General features: G+C 43.4%; 1 pseudogene; it reads right to left on the bottom strand.

The window, feature by feature from the left end:
* Positions 1-2,219: 2,219 nt before the first annotated feature.
* On the bottom strand, positions 2,220-3,225 carry LOC110333577 (annotated as a pseudogene).
* Positions 3,226-8,564: the final 5,339 nt, after the last annotated feature.

An 8,564-nucleotide genomic window follows, 5' to 3' on the forward strand; every position in this document is an offset into this window, starting at 1 on the left:
ACTCAAGGGGGTAAAACGTTTTTAAAAGACCTGACTCAAAATGGACTATAGGGGGTGGTACCCTTAGGGTAAGACCCCACCCAGCCAATTCAACAAAAGAAACTACTACCCAGTCAAAGCTTATGCAAATGTAAGTCTGGAAGGCGGTCGGACTCCAGCCCAAGTAAACTCTAGTTTGAAGTCAAGGATACTGGAATAAAGGGGCTGTGGAACATTCCTCCACATTTAAGGAAAGCTGCGGAGGCTAGATATGTGGCAATGGAGTCCCTGCATGGAGGTCTGGAGAGGCCGTTATGTAAAGTTGTGATGTTGAAGCCTGGGTTGTGTTGGAGACCCCAAGATGCTGGACATGCAAGAGTCAGAGATATCTTCCAAGGAGAGATGCAGACAGTGTGTGGAACCAGCACAAGAGAGAGAAGTGTGTTTTAATCAACAAAGCTGGAAGGAACGAGAGATCCACAGATCCAGCTAAGTTAGGATTTGGAGTTTTCCAGGCTAGATTCCAGTTTTGCTTTGGTCTACTTCTTCCTCACTGTGCCCCTCTCTCCTCCCTTTCAGGATAGCTATGTATATTTTTGTTCTGTTGTATATTTGAAGTATATGATTTGATTTTGATATTGTACTGGCTAGTTTTGTGTCAACTTGACACAGGCTGGAGTTATCACAGAGAAAGGAGCTTCAGTTGAGGAAATGCCTCCATGAGATCCAGCTGTAAGGCATTTTCTCAATTAGTGATCAAGAAGGGAGGTCCCCTTATGGATGGTGCCATCTCTGGGCTGGTAGTCTTACGTTCTATATGAGAGCAGGCTGAGCAAGCCAGGGGAAGCAAGCCAGTAAAGAAACAGCCCTCCATGGCCTCTGCATCAGCTCCTGCTTTCCAACCTGCTTGAGTTCCAGTCCCGCATCCTTTGGTGATCAATTGCAGTATGGAAATATAAGCTGAATAAACCTTTTCCTCCCCAACTTGCTTCTTGGTCATGATGTTTGTGCAGGAATAGAAACCCTGACTAAGACAGATATTATAGTGAGTTACAGTTAAGAGAATGCCTTGAGTCTCAGAAGAGACTCTGGACTTTTAAACAATGTTGTGATTGTGAAGGACTCTGGGGACTTTTGAAGTTGGACTGAATGAAATTTGCATTGTGATATGGCCAAGCCTAAGGAGGCCAGAGTGCTCCCCATATACTCACTTAGTTGAGGTTTGGTTCACCTCTTTTGGGACTGTTTGGAAGGATGAGGGGGTATGGTCTTGTTGGGTAGGTTTTGAGGTTTCAAAATCCCATGCCAGGCCCTGTTTCTCTCTGTGTGCCTCTGTCTCTGTCTGTTTCTCTGTCTCTGCCTCTGTCTCTCTGTGTCTCTCTCTCTGTCTCTGTCTCTGTCTCTGTCTCTCTCTCTCTCTCTCTCTCTTTCTCTCTCTCTCTCTCTCCTGTCTGTGAATCAGATATACGCTCCTAACTATGGCCCCAGCACCAGGCCTGTCTGCCTTCAGCTAGGTTGCCTGACATGATGATCATAGACTAACCCTATGAAAATGTATCAAGCCCCTAATTAAGTGTTTTCTTTTACAAGCTGTCTTGGATTTGGTGTCTTCACAGCAATAGAGCAGTAACTAAGACAGAGGGAAGCTTGCTGGGAAGAAGAAAGGTTTCAGCAGGAGAGAGGTGGAATGAGGGAAGGTAATGAGGGATGAAAATGTCTGAAATTCTTCACATAAATGTATGGAGTTATCAAATAAAATAGTTTTTACAATCTCATTCTAGAAAGTGATCTAGATTTTCTGTTCCTCATGGGAACAATGCTGATGCTCTTAGAGTGTGCTGTCCAAAATTAATTTACATTCAAATCAGTTAAAATAAATTGAAACTTGAAATTTAATTCCTCAGTTGGATTAGCCACATTTCAAATGATCGATAGTTAGATGTGGTACAAGAATAAAAATATTTTCATCCTCTCAGAAGTTCTTTGGAAAGGTAAGTCAAAGAAAGATCTTCCACTAGGGGATTTTTCTGGGTTGGGGGTGGGTACAGCGAACTTTATTGATGGTATTCAAGAAAGTAGGGAGGGCTCCCTAGGCCCCACCTGTTATTATGGGGGTCTGGGATTGAATTGTGAGGGAGATGCTCAATGTTGGGGGCCAAGTTGGGATAGGAACTCCTCAGCAACTGAGGGCCTCTCTCTTGCTCTCAGTGTCTTTGCTGGGGTGGGTGGTCCAGGGTCTCTCACTCCTTGGAGGCCATGTAGGCCAAGAGGTCCACCACCCTGTTGCTGTAGCTGTATTCATTGTCATACCGGGAAATAAGCTTCACAAAGTTGTCATTGAGAGCAATGCCAGCCACAGCATCAAAGGTGGAAGAGTGGGAGTTACTGTTGAAGTCGCAGGAGACAACCTGGTCCTTGGTGTAGCCCATGATGCCCTTCAGTGGGCCCTTAGATGCCTGCTTCACCACCTTCTTGATGTTATCATACTTAGCAGGTTTCTCCAGGCAGCATGCCAGATCCACAAAGGAACATTGGAGGTAGAAACACAGAAGGCCATGCCAGTGAGCTTCCCTTTCAGCTCTGGGATGACCTTGTCCACAGCCTTGACAGCACCAGTGGATGCAGAGATGATGTTCTGGGCAGCCCCATGGCCATCATGCCACAGCTTTCCAGTGGGGCCATCAACAGTCTTCTGAGTGGCAGTGATGGCATGAACCATGGTCATGAGCCCTACCACGATGCCAAAGTTGTCATGGATGACCTTGGCCAGGGGGGTTAAGCAGTTGTGGTACAGGATGCATTGCTGACAATCTTGAGTGACTTGTCACATTTCTCCTGGTTCACACCCAGCACAAACATGGGGGCATCAGCAGAAGGGGCAGAGATGATGACCCTTTTGGCTCCACCCTTCAAGTTGACCATGGCCTTCTCCATGGTAGTAAAGACACCAGTAGACTCTATGACATACTCAGCACCAGCATCACCCCATTTGATGTTAACAGGATCTTACTCCTGAAAGATGGTGATGAGCTTCCCATTGATGACAAACTTCCCATTCTCAGTCTTGACTGTGCCATTGAATTTGCCATGGGTGGAGTCATATTGGAACATATAGATCATGTAGTTGAGGTCAATGAAGGGGTCATTGATGACAATAATCTCCACTTTGCCATGTGGAGAGCAGATGGCAGCCCTAGTAACCAGGCGCCCAATACGGCCAAATCCGTTCACACCAACCTTCACCATTTTGTCCATAGGATGAGGCTGTCTCTAGAACAGGGAGGAGCAGAACCCACTAGGAGATTCTTAATATCATCATGCTGTAGTTTCTTTTCATGTCACGAGAAACCAAATATTAAATATATCACTTTAAAAACAGATTAATAAGACATATTTACTCACAGTGTAAAAGTGGTTTTCTAAACTCAAATGCTTCTGAAATATCTGCTGGCATTTCTCTTCATCAAGCTGTTGCTTTGTTTATAGATCATCACAACTGCACAGGAACTGAGAACTTATGCCTGGGATTAGCAATGCCACTACCATTAGCAACTCAAGGACATGTGGCTGTTCTGAAACCTCAGTCTCAGAGAAAGTTACAAGAGCTATCAGTTTAAAATAGAATTTGTCTGGTCTTGACAGAATTCGATTTGTGCCATTCTGTTAGGAGTCATAGAGCGGGAAAAGATACAGAGAATGGACAGCAACAATGGCATGAGACAGAGACAGAGAGATTCTCACCTGAGAGTCTGGGTGAAGCCTCTAACCAGCTGAGAAGCACATTTTAGCACAACTGGTAACAAACATTTGCTATATGGCTACCAGCACAGAGTTCACATTCCTTCCATGTACACTTACCTTATGTTAGAGCAATAGTGAACCAAGTTCAAGATTAAAAAGCACATGATGATGTGGGGAGGGCCTTGTCTCCCTGCAACACACACATACCTATGAATTATAAACACCAACATTAATATTGCTTATAGTGAAGATATCCTGCCTTCCTGCTTCTTGGGAATCTTATCAGTTATAGTCTCTTGTCATGTGCCTCTCAGGAGGCACCCTATGATCTCATTTAGGTTTCTTAGCAACCTTTAAAGACAATAACATCAACCCCACCCACATACTATATATGACTATTGTTAAAAAAAAAAAAACAATCAGCCTGCACCCACACTTGGGTATGTCTTAATTTTCTTGACTCTTGCTTGCAAGGCCCACACCCACACTCTGCTGTGTCTCTTGCACACTGAGTGCCAACCCTTTTCCTTGGTCCTTATGCTTATGTCAGTATTAAAATGTCTTCATTGAACCAGGGTAGTCCTGGGAGTCTTCTCTATGTTTAGTCTGAGTCAAGGTCCCTAAACATCTCGGGGGAACTCCTCCGACAGCTGAGTGGGATGGCAGGGAGCTATGCCTCCTTCCTCTGCCCCTTAGATTGCTGACAAGAGGTCTGAAGGAATGTGGAGGAATTAATGCATATTATATGACACATACAGGCACAGTATCCACCTGACCTTACAGTCAATGACTTCCTAAAACCCTCTGTCCTATTTCCTATCCTCCCATGACTCCCATGTTACAGATGAGAACATTGAGGTCCTGAAAAATAACATGGCTTTGCTCAATTTTTACACAGCAGCAGAATCTGAACCGGAAAACAAACATCCAGTTTCTAAGCCTTATGCATTTGGTTAGAAATATTAACCAATTCAAGGCACTAAAGGAGCTAGTCTGCTGTGTGCTGAAGAATGCACTAGTGCTATTCAGGATCCTCTGTTTGACCTCTAAGGAGAGCAACAGCTGTGAGAAAGAAAGGGAAGTACATATGAACTTAACTTGGACTCCATGGACTGGCTGGGTTAGGACATTCAGAATTACCAAACATGTTCTGTCATCTCTGACCCCCAATTGTTCTGTCTTTGGTAATCCATTGCCTGGAGCAGAAATAATCCCACTCTCCACTAGAATGCATGATTACCTCCATCTTTCAAGTAAGGCTTTAGGAAGCCATGTGTGACTTGCCTTTTGAAGAGAACATTATGCTATTTGCTTTTGTTCCTGCCTCCTGTTGCTTCTCCTGTGCTGTATTTTATTTGCACTTTTCTTTTTAGAGCAACAAAGAACCTAGAAAACTTTTTTTATATAAAATCTTAAATACAACTGTTTTTACCCCAGGTTTAATTACAAGAAGTAATACCCTTCTGGAGGTCAGGGTTTTCACAGTGCAGGGTTTTCCATTATGCAGAACAGTGAGCAGACCCCACTCCTGACAGCCAACTTTACTGGTAGCCTAATCCGCACAGAGCTGCCACTATTGAAATGCTGTAAATAGAAAAAAAAAATTCTCCAAAAGCAAAGCTGCCTCGCTGGCTGTGCTTGACTGATCTTACAACCCCCAAGCAGGGCTTGTTGAGTCAAACACATCTCTGTTTAAGCGCCTGGGGTACACTTGGAAAGGATCGGCATGTGAATAAGCTGAATGGGACCATCTTTTCATTCTTCTTTACCCCTGCTGTCCATTCTCTGTTCACTTCCCCTCCTCCCTGCTCCTGGGATGGTTCATCCCTCTGGACTACCTCCTAGGTTCTTCTTCTTCTTCTTCTTCTTCTTCTTCTTCTTCTTCTTCTTCTTCTTCTTCTTTTTCTAGACAGCGTTTCTCTGTATAGCCCTGGCTGTCCTGGAACTCACTTTGTAGACCAGGCTGTCCTGGAACTCAGAAATCCACCTGCCTCTGCCTCCTGAATGCCGGGATTAAAAGCATTCACCACCACGCCTAGGTACTTCTTGACTGGATTCAAACAGGAGAAGCTGGAGGGTGGAGAGAGAGATCCATCAGCTGCCTGCTTCTGTCCCCCTGTGCTCTTGGACTTTACTTTGGATTGCCTGTGACTTCAGAGTCACAGCCTTCATGAAGTGTCGCTTCTCCTGGGTGTCACTTCTTCTTAGGTTCAGGAATATTATCTTTAGCACTGACCCCATTAGCTCTAGACCTAATAACCACGTTCTAACTTACTAGTGCTTGCATGTCTTCTTGTCCTTTTTGAGCCCTTTGAACCTTGTTCATGCCTCAGCATACCATCCTTGATTAAAGTCTTTAGCTGAGCCAAATGAGTTTTAGTGGAATCTTTGCCAGTACCCTGCTGAGTCAGGAATAGGGGATCAGCTCAGGGACAACTTGTGAACGTACTGTTTTTACATTGAGGAAGAGTGAACACACACATAAATTCTCAAACAGCAAAATCTCGGTTTAACTTAAAGATGTTATATGAATGTACACATTTACTTTTATGTAATATAGGCAGCTGATGTAGTTGAAAAAGTGTCTAGATGTCAAAAACTACCAAGAATATTAATACATGACAGTCAGCTATTAGCTTGTGAATGCATTATAGGGAAGTGTGTTACATGTACACACAAATATATCAGAGTAAAACAGTGCCAATCATTCATAAAATTGATAGGTCAGACTAGTACATCATCTGTGGCCCCACTTATCAGAAGGAGCAGTATTACAGCTGCTTGGTTTTAGAAGGTAGGGGTCTGAGCAGTACTGTGACAGACATAGGTTGGTTTCAGATTGCAGGGCAGTTTAAAGAACCTGATATTCAAGGCTATTAAGACTCAGGCTTGAACTGCTTTAGTTCTGTGGAGTCATTCTGATGGTGACTCCAAGGCTCAGAATGAAGTTTCTATGCCCAGTACGTTGGCCTTGTCTATCCCCACCTTACACTAGCTCACTATATGATTCATCCTAGTTTTTCTTCTCTAAAAGTAAGATGCATCCAACAGGGAAAATATAAAAAACCTAAAGATAAGGAAAAGAGAAATAAAATCTAAAATGATCAAGAATCTTTACCCACAGAGATAACCCCTCAACTGAGGGTAACTGATGTGTCATCAGGAGAGAAGATGAAAGGGGGCACAAGTGCCTAGGGAAAAGCTAAGCACATGCAAATTTTACAGCTTGTTGTTTTCCTTTAACAATGTTTTTAATATCTCTATATCATTTCTTATTTCTGAAAAACATTTGATTGTATGAATCTTTCATGGCTTGTCTATCCAACTCCCTGCTATTAGAGATGTAGATTCTTTCTAGAACTCCTCATTTTGAAATGATACTTTAAAAGGTAAACTACTCTCAATTCCAATAGCAGAATTATTGCCATGCCTGAATCTTTTTAATGCAATGGGTATGAGCTCTATAGCCTTCCTTATTTCTGCGGGTTGATAGAGAGTCATTGAAATATGGGGTACTCCAGTGCTTGCTGAATCTTGAGAAATGGGACCCATCTCTTCAGCCCAGTGTCTTTGTTGGACCTGGATTATTCTAATAGGAAGTATTCATTCCCCAACCTTCTGCAGCATCAATCCTTCATCTTAGGTAACATTAATCAATGCTTCTTTTTCCCTTACAGATACTAGCAGCAACATGAAGGAAGACCTGAGTTCTTTTCTGATTTTTTTCACACTCACCTGTGAAGTATGCAAGTGCCTTTGCATCATGAGCTGCACTTCATAAACAGGACTGAGAATGAATATGAATTTGGCTGCTGTCCCCATTGGGTTACTCATGACGTCATCAGTTTCTGTCTAAAAATCGTAGGTCATTACATGCTTTGTAGTCTTGCCATATTCATGTGATCATAGCCCAGCAGTCCAGAGTCACTGAAGAAAACATCAAGCCTCCACTGCTGGCCTGACATTCACAGAGCGACTATCTAGAAAACGCAGCTAGTAGTGACTGTTGCTGTTCGAGTGACACTTCTGGAACTTTCAGTACAAAACACACCAGACACACATACACTTCAAAAATATCTATTTATTGAGCACCTTCCTGTATCTAAAGCTGTGGGAGGAGCTCAGGTTACAGTGTGAAGGACAAGTGGCTCGTCCCTGTCCTAGGACTCACATCTAAACTAATTAAATGACTTACTCATGCAAAGCACTTGGAGAAGTGAGTGGCACACAGTAGGCACTATGTGTTACTATCTAGTAGTAGCATCACTTCCATTATTTGTGGAATGAATGAGGGAAGCCAAGAATCCTAAAGGCTAACCTATCAACAGAATCTCCAGTAACCACAGAGTATAAATATCTGCAGAAATGTTTGTGAAAGCAGACATGAACGCAGCTTTGTGTAACTCTAAGTATGTGAGGCTATTAATTTACAAGGAGAAAAGGTTTGCTAACTTTTTCAAAGGTTCCATTCAAGACAGAATGGCCCCATTGTTTTGAACTGCTTATAAAAGCAAGATATCATGACAGGAGCTAGATCAAAACTCTGGCATCAGGATCCAGGAAGCAGGAAAAGACAAGGGTCCCTCAATCCCTTGGGAGGGCACGCTTCTAGTGACTTCCCACTAGACTCCAGCTTCTATAGGTTCCACCACAAGGCACAACCTTACCAACCAAGCCTTTAATACCCAAGCCTCTGGGAGACACCATCCATATCCAAAACACCTCAGTGGACAGAGAAGCGAGAGTGGCAGAGGTTGAGCCCTGCAGAAAGTGGAGGCACAAATGTCCAGCAGGCTGCCTCATTCCTCCTGAAGCATGTAACTCCCAAACAACCCGCAACTCTT

Source organism: Mus pahari, chromosome 16 (assembly GCF_900095145.1).
Source record: "Mus pahari chromosome 16, PAHARI_EIJ_v1.1, whole genome shotgun sequence".
NCBI classification, from domain to species: Eukaryota; Metazoa; Chordata; class Mammalia; order Rodentia; family Muridae; genus Mus; species Mus pahari.